Genomic DNA, 15,129 nt, shown 5'->3' on the forward strand with positions numbered 1-15,129 from the left:
CATTCAATGGCATTACCATCGCTCAATCCCCCACTCTCAACATCCTGGGGGCTACCATTGACCAGAAACTGAACTGGGCTAGCCATATAAATACTGTGGCTACAAGAGCAGGTCAGAGTCTAGGAATCCTGCAGCAAGTAACTCACCTTTTGACTCTCCAAAGCCTGTCTACCATCTACAAAGTACCAGTCAGGAGTGCAATGGAATACTATCCATTGCCTGGATGAGTGCAGCTCCCACAACACTCAAGAAGCTTGCCACCATCCAGGACAAAGCAGCCTGTTTGATTGCCACCCCACCCACAATCATTCATTCTCTCCACCACCTATGTACAGTGGCGGCAGTGTGTACCATCTACAAGATGCACTACAGAAACTCACCAAGGCTCCTTGGAAAGCACCTTCCAAACCCACGACTGCTACCATCTAGAAGGACAAGGGTACCAGACACATGGGAACACCATCACCTGGAAGTTTCCCTCCAAGCCACTCACCATCCTTGCTTGGAAACATATCGCCTTCCTTCACTATCGCTGGGTCAAAATCCTGGAATCCCTCCCCAACAGCACTGTGGGTGTACTTACACCACACAGACTACAGTGGCTCAAGAAGGCAGCTCACCAGCACCTTCTAAAGGGCAATTAGAGGTGGCCAATAAATGCTGGCCTAATCAGCGACACCCACATCCCTGAATGTATAACAAGAATAAAATATATAAGCACATTTAAGCCCCCAGCAATCACAAACAAGCACTTGTAAACAATCAGTCTATATGAATAAATTGCTATGATGTATAGATAGCATAATAGAACATCTGATAATTGTGGCAGATACCATTTTATTTGCCTTTTTGATGAACACCATCAACCATAGTGACTCCTTTTAGGTCATTCACTATTAATAACAGACATTGCAGTAATTTCAAGTTCAACCATTTCTTACTGTTATGGGGATCATGTGACTGAACAGACAAATGAGCCCTAAGCGCGGGGAAACTTAGGGGCTGAGCTTTTTAGCCTTGGGCTTGGAACAAGCATGCAGTCTCACCAGGAGTCTATAAATAAAGTTTACTGTTTCTGACAAGGAACCTGTCCTGCACTTCAAGTTTATTACAGACATCATATCTCACACTTTTGCTCAATGATCCTGCTTATCCATTGGCTCAAGCCATGATATCACTAAGGGGCAAGGCAAGGAGGCAGGCCCCAAAAACTACCTCAGCCAGTGCAGGGATCAAACCCATACCGTTGATATTATTCCACACCACACTCTAGCCAACTGAGCTAACCAACCCTTTACTATCGTATTGTGATGTTCAATCACTTGTTGAAATCCAAAATTTCCCCTCATGGACCACTTTTACCCAAGCACTTTCAAAGAGTAAACATAATTTTAAGACTTCAATTCCACCACTTTTTCTAAATCAATATAAAATAGTCAACTTCAGATCCGAAAGTGTAGGCCAAATCTATACTTAGTTAGTATCAGCTTTAAATTCATGCACATATCACTCCATTTAAGAACTAGTCAGTTTTGTGTCTATGTGATTTGCACGTGTCCTTATAGTAATATTATAGGCTTATCTCGGTCATCTTTTCATGTTACATGAAACTTTTTACAGGCCTGATTGTTTTTGACCTTAAGTTCACCTGGTCTAGATACAGACTTACTGCTGTTGCATAACAGTTGTGGGCTGCCCTTCAGCACCACAAAGATTGTTCCATCACTGCCGTGCTCCATCATGACATCCACATGAACCCCGCTTTGGGAATTTGGCGGCTGGCCATAATGGAAAGGTTTCCTGTCTCCTAAGCATTTCACAACTGGTTGAGCAATAATGTTGCCATTAATAGGGATTAAGTTGCAGTTTAGGTCATTGTGAAGTCTGAAGCAGCTTTATTTCAGGTGAGGTGTGATTGGGCGGATATTTTCTTTTGTGTTTTCTCTATCGAGTTAGTTTCTGACACGCTCAATGGCAGGAAAATGGCTGCCAGCCACCATTTTGATGAACAATTATTTGAATGCGGCGAGAACAATGTAAAGAAACTAATCTTCACCTGAGGAAAATGTACCCCAAAATGTTTAGATCAGAAAGAAAGAAAAGTAACTGTGAATATTGATCACTCACATAAATGACATCATTAACTGATCATCACAGTCTTTCTTAAGTCAAAAGCCTTTTATCGGAGTGCTCATGATAGCAATGTCTGGGAGACAGCTGTAGTCTCAGGTCTCTTTTTGTCCCTCTGTCTTTACAAGCCTTTAATTCCAGTCCTGTGTTCACCATATGTTCTTATCCCCAGTAGAATAATTAACTTTACCTGCAATAGCAAAAGCAAAAAAAAAATGGAAAAGGACACAAACACTTAGAAAGTAGTTAAATAAACAACCTGTGCGCAAGCTTCTTGAACAAAACACATACACTGTTTCCTGCAGCTCAGTTATCGCATTTTATTTTCTTTGTACTTTTTCAAACATGAGCTTTTGTTTATAAACCCACTTTGGTGTGTTAAAAGCCAGTTGATGGATCCGTCGTGGAAGATTAACCCCTTAATCAGCAACTGCAGCTTATATAAATGCTCTTGCTTCTGACTGTGGGCATTTGGAAAAAAACATGTTACGTGTGTTCTTTGAGTGATACTTGCACAAGGTCTGTTTCTTGTTCAGTTCAATGATAGGATATGGAATTTCATCTAATCTGCAAAAGAAAAGAAAATACAGCCATGCAGCAGAAACTTGCATTTATTTCATCCAAGAATCTTTTTGAAATTTAAAATATAAACACACCCTTAAACGATCAATCATGAAAATCCTTTTAATTGTGGAGCTGAGCAACTGCCTGTTTCGAGCCCTTCCAAAAAGAGAAGCAATCATCTAGCCTAGCTTCAGTGGAGTTCCAGTTTCAGTTCTTACAGTGGAGCTGCATCATTATGGATCACTATCTCAGCTATAAATAGGATATTTACTCTGTTCCTCCCACCAGCTCCTTTTTCCGGATGATTTCACAAATCTCCATCTTGATGCTCATGGTTCCCAGTAGAGTGGTAGTATGTCTAATAAAGTTCATTCCGAGCCTTGCCTTGTCCACTACTACAACGGTTGTCAAATTGGGGTCCACAGAACCCTATGGGTCAGTAGAGAATTTTCAGGGGTCCATGAAATAATAAATGTGAAAGTGCTGGGCTGGCCTTACAAGTGGTCAATGTAGTTGATCCCTCAAGCTGCCGTCGTCAGGGGTCACCATGGTCAAAAGTGAATGAATGAGTTGTAGCCAAGATGGGGGGCCAGAATGCAGCCACCTCATGCGCAGCACAGAGTGGACTGGCTGTGTTACCTGAGAGGTGAGCCATGTGCATGAGCGCTAAGAGAGGCACAAAAATCGACAGGTAGCCCTGCAGTTATGAAGGCTGGTGGTGGGCTCCAGGTGAGTTCAGCCTCGTTCAGAGGCGAGGAATCTTTTAAATATTTAAGTACTGTCTACACAAAGTCAAAGAAAGGGCACCAAAAACAAGTTCACCCAAGGGCGTTATTTTCCTTAATTCAGATGGAGGTCGGTAGTTATTAATTCGTTTGGAAAGGGATGCTTTAATCAAAAAGGTTTGCAAGTCAGTAAGCTAATATTCTTCACACCAATATCCACACTGGGACCAGTGATTCCCATTGTATGAAGATATACAACAAAAGCTCTAATGTTAGAAATCTAAAATAATAATAGAAAATGCTGGAAGTATCCAGTCTCCATTGGAAAAGGAAAGATAACAGAAAAAGAGAATTGATGGAAGTTCTCATCTAAAATATCCATGCTGTTTCCTTTTCAATGTGCTTTAGATTTTTTTAATGAATTCTTAAGAGTTTACATTCACACATATATTTTAAGCAGCCATTTTACATTTTGAATGTACAGCGCTTGTGAAAGGAGTACATTGCTACCTTTCTTTGAAATGGTTATGGAAGGTGCAATGTAGGATTAAGGGAAAGCAATCTGTTCTTGGTCTCAACGGTTTCAGCTAGGTCATGAGTAGGGAACGGGGTGAATTCCACCTGCTAGTAATCCTGTAGTTAGGGTTGTTGCCTTTACCCGAGACTGTGGAACTCAAACCATACCTGAATCCAAGTCCCAAAGGATCCGAATGTTCTTCCCTAGGAATAGACCAATGCTTCGTCATGGGGCACTATTACCTCAGCTTTTTTTGCAAAATAATATGCACATGTCAGAGTAAAGGTAGAGATTTTAGTTCTAATTTTAACTGGGGCAAGGGGTGGCCGTGGGGCTGGTGTGACAAATGTCAAGCTTACCAAAATAGATAGTGGGCATGGGGGTGCCTGACCCTGTTTAACTCTTGGGCTTCATTTAAATTGGTTAGGCCTGACTACCCCAGGATCCCAGTGCCAATAACATCAGGTTGGCTTGTGAGAGGTGGGTGGGCACAGGAGGAGGCCAAGGACAGAGACCCATGGGATCAGGCCCAGCAGTCTTGTTTTCATTCCTTCAGGGGATATGGATGTCGCAGGCTGGGCCAGCAATTATTGCCCATCTCTAATTGCCCTTGAGCAGGTGGTAGTGAGCTGCCCTCTTGAACGGCTGCAGTCCATGTAGTGTAGGTGCATCCACAGTGCAGTTAGAGAGGGAGTTCCAGGATTTTGACCCAGCAACAGTGAAGGAACGGCAATATATTTCCAAGTCAGGATAGCAAGTGGCTTGGAGGGGAATTTGCAAGCGGTGGTGTTCCCATGTGCCTGTGGCCCTTGTCCTACTAGGTGGTAGTGGGCATGGGTTTCGAAGGTGCTGTCTAAGGAGCCTTGGTGAGTTCCTGCAGTGCATCTTGTAGATGGTACACATTGCTGCTACTGTGCGTCGATGGTGGAGTAGGTGGTCGCTAGTCAGCTACATGGTAAGAGGGTCAGGAGTAAGAGTCACTCTGAGTGCTCCTAACTCGTAGGAAGCTCTTTAGTTTTATCTTAACTTCTCAGCCCTCTTCTGGGCTTTGCTCTTCTTTGTGCAGTTTCCCTGGCGACTTCGAGACCAGGCACCGACTTCACAATACTAACTGAAAATAACATCACGGTGAGTGACATCATCAGGGCACCGTCGTTGCATTTTAATGAGACTATTGCCTTTCAACCCTCCCAAAACCCTCGAGTTAAGATATTAGTTGTGTTAGTGTGGTGTAAAAACAGCAGGCAGGATTCTGCCTCTACGTTCACTGCATACTAAAATAGCTCATTTAAAATGAAAATAGTTCAGGCATAATTCTGAAAGAAAACTAGAAAGTGCTATAATTGCAGTCAATATCTGCAGGGGCAAAATAAGTTAACATTTTGTTTGTCTCTTCTGGTACATTTGGACGAAGAATCCCAATCTAAACTTTAAGCCATCTGTTTCTTCCAGAGACTGTCCGACAGGATGTGCATTTCCAGTGTTTTCTCTGTTGCTTTTATATCTCAAAAATCCAGTGTTGGATTTTTGTTTTTCTGATTTCCGAACAATTTCCATTTGTATATTGATAAACTTTCAAATTAAATGATTCACCTCCCAGTTAGAAATCAAATGTTTTGTCCTGGAGGAAACAGACTCGCTTTTTAAAAAATATTCAAAAGATTTGCATTTAACCAAAAATTCTCTTTTGTCTCTCAATAATGAGGGTCATGTTTCCATATCAGACTCATGAGACCTGGCATTTCCCACCGGCCCCCATCCCCCCACCCCGCATAGATGGGGGAATGGCTCTGAACTTCCTTACACCAAAGCCTTTTGGTCCATCATCAGTGTCATCAGGGCCAGCATTCTTGGCGCTGCTAATGATAGTTAGAAAGTGCTTTCATCTGTGCAAGCATTCAACACTCATGGTGCAAACCCCCCACTGTCAGCACTTAATTAGCATGACCTGCTCAGGCATGTTGTAACACAAAATTACTGACCTTCTCCACCAGAATGTGGGACACATTTGCCATAGATGATCAAATCCGTGTAAATCTAAATGTCTAGATTTGCTCCAGAGGTGATTCATACAGAACAAATAACATCATTACATTGGATCAATTGTCACAAAGATCTGAGGTTTGCAAAGAAAAATTATTTTTTAAGCCTTGTTTTGGTCTAGTCTGAGGATATGCTTCAAAGGAACAGCCTCGTTAGGGAGAGAAAAACAAGGACATTTTCTGAAAGGACAATAAAACAATGGGCACGGGCAAAGTTAACACAACCTCTTGGACAAGTAGTTACAATAAATCATAATATTAAGTTGGTGATAAAGTCCTTTGTAACAAAATTGCTAAATGTTGCTACTGGTAATAGGTTACTGATAATGCACAATTATTTTGTCACTTTATTTTCTGGACTTTGGGCCTTTCCCAAATGCTAGCGGAGGGTCCGTGCAGATGAGTGAGTGACAAAATGAATTGCTGGCTTATGTAATTGGGGCTGAATATATGGACCTAGCTGGAGAGATGGTGTCTCCCCCTTTGGTGGGAACATTTGTAATGCTGCTTCTGGGCACATAGACAAAACCCATAATGTGAGCAGATAATCTCAATGCTGTGCAGAGAAAGTAGTTGGAGGTGCATTCCTTCGGGCGAGTCATTAAACTGAGAAGAAGAGGAGCATGGAAGAGTTCTCCCATGCAGTATCCTGACCAGCATCACTGATCAGATTATCTGATTATCATCACATTGCTGTTTGTCGGTCCTGCCTGCGTCTAATTTGACTGTTGTGCTCCCTACATTACAGTAGCGACTACACTCCAAAAATTGTTAATTGGCTGTAAAATACTTTGGGACATCCTGACTTCATGAAAATTGCTAGATAAATGCAAGTCTTTCTTTCAATTTAATCTCTTTTGTTAGGCCTTGATGTCTACAAGGCAGCTGCTTCATTTGAATGCTTACCGCTCCGCTGCTAAATAGTGAATTACTGGTGTTCACGGCTGAAAAATAAAAGAAGCATTAAGCTACCTGTAAGACTAGGACCTAAAGAAAAGGTGCCTGGCAACCCCAACCCCAGTATTGGCATTGCTGAATCCTCCTGTATGACTGTCTCGTTAATGCCATGCACTCTCTTCTATTCTCCTGATGCCACTGATCCTCCAACATCTGGCTTCCTTGTGCCAGTCACTCCGCTCGATTTGCTTTCCTGACGTCACTCACTCGCGGCTTGGTCTCTTACACTGGTCAGTACTTTGCAGTCACTTTTCTGCCAGGCCCTTGCAAATTGGAGAAGTACAAGTCTTTAGTTTGAATTCCGAAGGATCATTGGAGATGCACAGAAGCTGGACAACTGCCCGACTGCCAGTTGTTTAGACAGTAGCCATACAATTGGGAAAACAAAAGGATCAAAGCAGATTTGTTTTCTGAAATCCATATTTGTCCCATTTTGAAATCAGATTTGAGATTTTCTTTTGTTCTGCCATATTTCACTCTGATAGTGAGACTTGGAAATATAAGGACATAAAAGTGACAATGCTTAAATCCTAAAGCATGAGCGCGGAGTGAATCAGAGAGTACATTAGAAAGCTGGAATCCATATATGCATGATAAAGCCACATTCAAGCTTTATAAAATACTGTGCACAGCAGTGAAACAAAGAGTTCCTTAGCAGCTAAAAAAAAATCAACATTGCCTGTGGAAATGAGAGCTGGTCTGGAGGCCATTGTGGAGCTGAAAGGCTTGAGCTGTAACTGATACCTTGTAATACAGGTCTGAGCGCCCTGACCTTCCTGACTACTAACCCATCAACAGCTGAACAGGCTGCATTAAAAACCCCGTGTCACAGGCAGCTTTTAGGGAATTGAAACAGAAATGGATCTTTTTTATATGCAATAACTTGAAACAGCCACGGGGAGTCAGGGGATAGACCACAGATTGGTTTTGCTTCACTTTTATTTTCAGATCATTTTCATCATAGGCTTAATAGCAGAAGAATGTATCACCATTTTGTTAATATTAACTAGTAATTCATCATTAATGATGTTTTCCTCGATTACAATAGTGACCGCACTTCCAAATGCTTCACTGGGTGTAAAGAGCCTTGAGACATCCTGAGTTGGTGAAAGGTGCTATGGAAATGCAAGTCTTTCTGTTTATTTATTCAATTTATATTACTAAATATAGGTGGGTAGTTAGATTATTTCTCAGCCAGAGCATTAGGTGGGACACATACCATCCCATCAGAGGGACAACTGGAAAGCTACTGTCTGCAACAGAACACTTCAGAAGTACTTTGAGGGGGAAGGCAATTATAGAGGGTTACAATGGTGGATTTAGATGAGAAAAGATCAGAGGAGACTCAAGTGGAACATAAACGCGAGCATGGACTGATTGGACCAAATGCCCTGTCTCTGTGCTGTATATCCTGAGTAATCCTATGTTTGTAATCCTATGTGCTTTGTTGGTTGTAAAGCACTGTCCTGAGGTTGGGCAAGGTGCTACGTAGAAGCAAGTCTTTTTTTCCCCCACAAATGACTTGTTTCACAAGAGGGGAATACAGATTGCCAGTTGGTCATGCTTGTCCCCTTTCACCCATTGTACAGGAAATCCAGTCATTTTTATTCATGCTGCATCCTTGTTAAAGTTTCAATTACTTATTCTAGTTTAAAACTGTAACCTATTTTGACATATGTCACTTTTAAAAATAAATATTGCTCCATCTCTTTAAATAGGTTTGCAATCTGTGATGTTCTTTCTGATCATAAATGTTGCTGCTAGCATTTCTTTAATGTAGACAGCATTACACTCTGCCCTGTCCGGTTTCCATACACACCCTCTAGGGAGAACCGGTCAGATAAATTTACAATTTGCTGTCCAGACTTCACCACAAAATTCAGGTAGTTTAAAATGGGGAAGAATGATTGGTATTCTGTGATAGGTTGGCAGGGAATTGTGCAGTGAAATGCTAGGTACCACAGACTCCTGATGAAAGGTCACAGGCCTGAAACGTTGACTCTGTTTTTTCTCTCCACAGATGCTGCCAGATCTGCTGAGTGTTTCCAGCATGTTCTGCTTTCGGTAACCACAGACTCAGTCCTTGCCCCCCGCTCAGGATATAACAGGGAAAAGGCCAACTTTGCACTGAAAGGTTCCCATGGGCTGGCTGCTAAAGGGGCACTCAGCTTTGGAAGTAGGATGGAAACCTCATGGGTAAGATGCACAAACCAACATGTAACATTAACACTAGAGCCTTGGGATAGGCCAAATGGTAAAAGCTTGGGGCATTACTGACAAAATGGAGTTTTACGTAGGCAAATAGAAAACCACTGCATAATGCTATTTTTGATAAACAAATCTTCTTGATTCCCTTCCTGTACTTAGACATACATAAGGCAGATGAGGCACATGCTTACATCTATTTCCGTAGCTAGTTTTTCCTAGAACAGGTCACTAGTCTATTGCCAGAGGCTATAGCTTGAGAGGCGCCACGCTGACCAGGAGACTCACCCGCTCTTACCACCCACCATAGGCGTATTAGAAGAATTTACAGGTTGATACTCAATCTGTTCGGCCACGTTATGAATGCACCTCCCGTGGTCATCAAGCCCTGAAGTGGGACTTAAAAGCTGAGCTTCTGGCTCAAAGACAGGGATGCTACCAGAGACCTCCCATCAATAAACATATCAGCCCACCTGATTCTAAATTGCCTCAGATAGGACAGAATTTGCAAAAAAGTAAATGTTTGCCTCATCATAGACAAACATTTTGTAATTGTTAAGGTGCAATATGTTCATCACATGTTATTGTGGGCAGGTATCAGAAGATAAAAATGATTTAATCTCATTCATTATTCAAGACATAACACGAAAGCATCAGGCTAAAAACTTGTGCCTTACCATTTGATATCAAAACAATATTTCCAAACAATGGTTTTAATGCATGGGCTGAAGCCCTTAGAGGCAAATGCAACTAGCCACATTTGTAGCAATACTAATTCAATTTACTTACCTTCTTGTCTCTCCCACAGCCTGTTTTGTTTTATATAAATCTCTAGTTAGAAAATAATTATGGCCTGAACACCTTTGTCAATCCACATCCATCTATCCTGATTTATTGATGTCACTCCGGAATCCCGTCAGGAAGAATGCTGGGAGAGCAGCTATTTCCTTTGACGGACTGACTTGTGTGATTTACATTCGAAAACCCACTTAGCTATACGGCAAGCTCTTTTCTTTACACTGAGAGACTGGGTTAAAGAGAAACAAAAAGAGTGTGGGTGATATGAGGGTTTGTGAACATCCTGCTGAAACCACTACCTATCCCCTAATGTACCAGGCCACTTAGTGAAGAAAACCTCAAATCTTAAGCTGGCCAACTGGGATATTTCCTGGGGAACCACAAAGAAGCCTGCTGTCCGTTTGTTGGTCACCTTGTTGTGTGGGCAAGAACGAAGGTGAACTTTTACGAATTGGAGTGAAGAGGGAAGGGAAACTGAGTCTGTGAAAAAGGAGTTTATATTAAAAAACAATAGCTTTCAAGGGCTTGGTTTTAAACGCTTAGCTTCAGTTAATAGCAGCAGGAGAGATTTACAGATTCTGTCATTTAAAAGCCCATGGCAGCAAATCCGTCTGCAGATAAGTTTTGGTGTAGTATTCAATGAACACCTCCCTGGTCACGGGTTTGAGACACTGCAGAGCCTGGCACTCCCACAGATCTCGGGTTTCACATTGAGATTTATACACGAATAGTTAAGTGGATTGAGGAGGGAGGGGTGCTGTGAAATACAACATATTAATGGGTACCTGCTGGGCACAGGTATAAAAAGAGCCTGTCTGCAATGTATAAAGTTTCTTTTCAGAGCCAGTTATTGGTACACCTGTTGATCCTAGTATCAGAAAAATTCAAAATAGTTATGGGGAGAGAATATTACTTATTCCCAGCGATTACTTTATTTTATCAAAAGGTTTGTATGAATACATGTTATATCATCCCTCAGAAAGCACTTCACGCGCGCACACACACACAGACACACAGACACACAAACATACACTCAATGCTTACTTTGAAGTAGTGATTAGCTCACTGATGTCAGCCATTTTTCCATAGCAAGATCCCACAAAAAAGCAATGAGATAAACTATCAAGTAATCTGTATTTAGGTTTAAGCACAAAACATTACCTTATCCGGTCTCTCCACAGATAATGGCTGACCTGCTATATGTTTCCAGCAATTCCTCTTTTCATTTCTGTTTCTTTGGTGGTGTTGGTTGAAGGAGAAATGTTGCCAAGGAAACTAAGTGAGCTTTCTTTGTGTGGTGTCCAATGATTAATGTCCGCCTGAACTACCACAACATGCAACCATGACCATACCTTAAAGCCCTAATGGGTGGAATTGTAGTGAATCAAGGGGTCCTGACATGATTCTACGTCATTTTCACCTTTTGCAAAAAATTCTGAAAGAAAGGAAGACTTTGGGCGAATCGTCCCAGAATTGCACTAAGTGTGGTAGCGGGTGTGAAAAAAAATGTTTTACCCATCGGCTGTAATGGCCGATTTTCACACCGTATCATTCCCTTCCCACTTCATTAATTATGCGGTCATGGGAAACACGGTAGATCGCTGGTGGGCGGCCTCCTATTTGCCCGCCATGCCATTACCTTGCCGCTTCCTCATGCCGGGCACCATATTTAAACTGCAGCCGCTTGCACAGTTCTCAATGCTTACGGCTCAGGACTACTCCGGTGAAGACATGTCCCAAAAAGCCAGGAAGAGGGCAGCTCCCTCCACCCCGATTCAGTGACACAGCCCTGGGACGCCTTCTGAATGCCATGGAAGCCCACCGCATTGTTGTCTACCCCGGCTCTGGCCGCAGGAGGCCCATCAGTCTCACCACTCCAGCTTGGGAGGAGGTGGCAGAGGTGGTCAGTGCCAACACTGCACACAAGAGGTTGGCCATCCAGTGCAGAAAAAGGATGAATGATCCCATCCGTGCCACCAGGGTAAGTCAACCATCTCATCAATCTGAACTCACCCACTCACAAGCCCATCACAGATTCACTGGCATCTCACTCACTGCCAGCTCAAGGGACATCACCACTCACTCTCTCACACACACCCTCCCATCTCCATTTGGCCTCATCTTCTCCGAAGATAGTGTCCTCATCCCATCCATGGCTCCACTCAGCACACACACATGCCTGGCATCCTTCTCATTTGGTCTGGCATGCGCCTTGCTCACACTCTCTCCATCTGCCTTTATGCAGGACAAGATGGCGTGCAATCAACAGGAGAGGTCCCAGACCGGGAGTGGAGTGCCGGACATCAAGGTCCTCACTCTGTTCGAGAGTCTCGCTGGCATGGGAGGACGTGGACCATTCCTGTGGAAATGGCGAGGTCAGGAGCAAACACCCACATGAGTATCCTGTGCCACATTATCCCTCTCTCAACGTGACTCTGAGTTCACTGTTCTGTGTTTAACCAAGGTCCCCTTTCTCTCCACTTTCTTCTCGCCACATCACCCTCAGGCAATCTTAACTCCAACCCCAGCACCAAGACCACCTTGGATGAGGACCCTGAGGGCAGCACCGTTGAAGACCCATCATGGTGCTCACCCATGCCCTCCACCAGCACAGCGGCACACTCATCAGTGGGACCTAGATGTAGAGCAGCCTCGGGATCACATTCTGGTGAGCCCAGCATGCAATCTGTTCCACAGCAGGAAAAGGCAGGGACATCTGAGGTCGCCAACACTCGGAGGACTGCTGGAGGAAAGGAATCTGCTGAGCCTGAGTGAGATGATGAGCTTCTGGACTGAGTCCTGAAACAGCTGGTGGAGCTGCAAAGACAATCACGGGAACATCAGGAAGGAATGTCTGGTACATTCCTCAGTTTACAAGGGCCAATGGAGGGGTCTGTCCGCCTTCAGTCTGAGGTAATAGTACCGGCATGATGACGCACCAAGGTCAACACTGGCAGGATGACAGCCACCATGGAGATCTTGGTCCAGGACATCGGTCCTGCACTGCTGCGCGGGCTGAGCTCCATATTTGGCCTCCATCAGTGCCAATGCAAGAGGCGTGTGTGGCAGCTCAATCTCACTCCAGCTTCCTCTTCTCCTCAAGGAGTCAGCCAGGGGCCATCGGGCACCCATAGGGAGGAGGACCAGCAGCTCGACACCCTAGGGCCATCGATCCAGGTGATTCCGGGAATGTCCAGCCTATCCAAATCCCTGTGACCCCCACAGCTCCAGGTCCACAGGTCAAGGAGGGTGCACCTGGCCCACATCAGGACGCCCAAAGCAGGCCAGGGCCCTCCAGGACTCGGGTCCTCAGAGGACGAACGCCGATATCATCACAGACAGGGCGTAGCAGTCAGCAGGCTGCCTCCAACTCCGCTATGGATGTTGGGGGAGCACCAAGACGTAGTGGCAGTGTTAGAAGTTAAGAAGATGTAGTTGCACAGCATGGGCACAGGTGTTAATCACTTGTACATAATGTTCACCGTTGTAAATAAATTCCCAAGAATGTCCCCTTGCCTATGGCTCTTTGATACGATGAGCAGTGTTCGTGTCACTCAGATGTGAAACCTTGGTTCCTGCACAAGATAAAGGCAGGTGTCTCAATCCAGGGCCTCTTCCCTGTGCTTTGTGTAACCTTCAGACCAAAGTGATGGTCCGGCCTCATGCTCCCTGGACACGTTACTGATGTCTGCATCTCGATGGTGCTTGTCATTGCTGCCAGAATGTCCTGGGCAGGTGTCACAGAGTTCCGTCATTCTCTGTGTGCTCTCAGCACCTTTGCAGTGGGGCTGGCCCCCCATCTCTTCAGCATCTGTGACCAGTGATGCTGTGCTGCTGAAGGGGACAGGTTCTGAAGGCTGACAAAGGATCAGGTGCATTTAAAGTTGACGGCTGCACCTCCATGATGTGACCTTGATCACAGGGCACAAGTGAGCTGCCCTCAGCCAGATAGGAGTTAGACATTCACAGAGCCAATGTGAAGATCTATGGAGTGTCCTCACTACATGTTGTCATTATCCTCCTGGAATCTAACGACTATTAGGGCCTCCACTGCATCTTCATGAACATGAGCCTGAGCACTGAGGGTATGTGCGCCGCCATCAGCCACACAGGAATCAAACATTCACAGACGCAAGGTGAGGATGTCAGGACTGTCCTCACTGCATCTCGTCATCATCCTCCATGAATATTGCAGCTATGAGGACCTACCCAGGGCGCCTGCCTCAGCTGGCCAATGTGATGGCCTCATAGCCGGCATCCTCGCCTTCGAGGACTTCATCATTGTAATCAGTTTCGGCGTCCTCCTCATGGGACGAGACATGTAGCTCTTCCATCTCCTCCTCAGACAGGTCCTCCCCCCATTGCAGCACCAGTTTGTGTAGCTCTCAGCAAGCTACGATGACATGTGACACCCTCTGGGGACTATATTGCAGTACTCCTGGGCCTGCAGAGGCACTGGAACCTCATTTTCAAAATGCCTATCGTTTGCTCTGGGGTCACGGCATGAGCCTCGTCACACCGTCGCTCTGCTGCAGTCTGAGGCAGCGTACGGGCGTCATCAGCCATGTCCTCTGTGGGTAGTCATTGTCCCCGAGGAGCCAACCCTGCAGCCTCTCTGGACCCTGGAAGATGTCAGGGACCTGAGACCTGCTAAGGATGTAGGAGTCGTGGACACTCCCTGGGAATCATGTGCAGACCTGGAGGATGTGTTTATGGTAGTCGCAAACCAGCTGAACATTCAACGAGTCGAAGCTCTTGCAGTTGACATAGTTGACTGCTTGTTGCCACAGAGATCTAAGTACCATGTGAGTGCAGTTGATGGCACCCTGCACCTGTGGAAAACCTGAGGAAATCCCAGCGCCCTAGCTTCCTGGCTTTCCTGATCCCGAGCAAAATGCCTTCCATGTCCCCATGGCACCAAATCCTGCAGCAGCTGGCATATGTGACCGACCAGTTCCCTAGACATGCGCAATCTTCACTGTGATGGTTCTCAGTTTTCTGCAGGAATGATAGGCACTGTCTATAGTCCCTGGGTCTAGCAAGATGCTTACGAGCAATGGCTCTCCATGGATCTTCAGCTGTGTGCACAGCAGGCCCTGCCACACCTTCATTTTTAGGGAGGTGCTCCTCCTTTTGCTGAGCCAAGCACCTCACTGCACTCTTCCTCTTCTACTTTAGTCTCTGTAAGTCA

General features: G+C 44.8%; 1 long non-coding RNA gene across 1 annotated transcript in view; it reads right to left on the minus strand.

The window, feature by feature from the left end:
* Positions 1-2,470: 2,470 nt before the first annotated feature.
* The window catches only part of LOC144689145 (uncharacterized), a 77,923-nt gene continuing 65,264 nt past the window's right edge, over positions 2,471-15,129 (minus strand). The window contains exons 2-3 of the long non-coding RNA XR_013578569.1: positions 5,919-6,052; positions 2,471-2,697 (exon numbers count right to left, since the gene is read on the minus strand). This is a non-coding gene — a long non-coding RNA (uncharacterized LOC144689145). The remainder of the gene's footprint in view (positions 2,698-5,918; positions 6,053-15,129) is intronic.

Source organism: Cetorhinus maximus, chromosome 13, assembly GCF_964194155.1.
Source record: "Cetorhinus maximus chromosome 13, sCetMax3.hap1.1, whole genome shotgun sequence".
Lineage (NCBI taxonomy): Eukaryota > Metazoa > Chordata > Chondrichthyes > Lamniformes > Cetorhinidae > Cetorhinus > Cetorhinus maximus.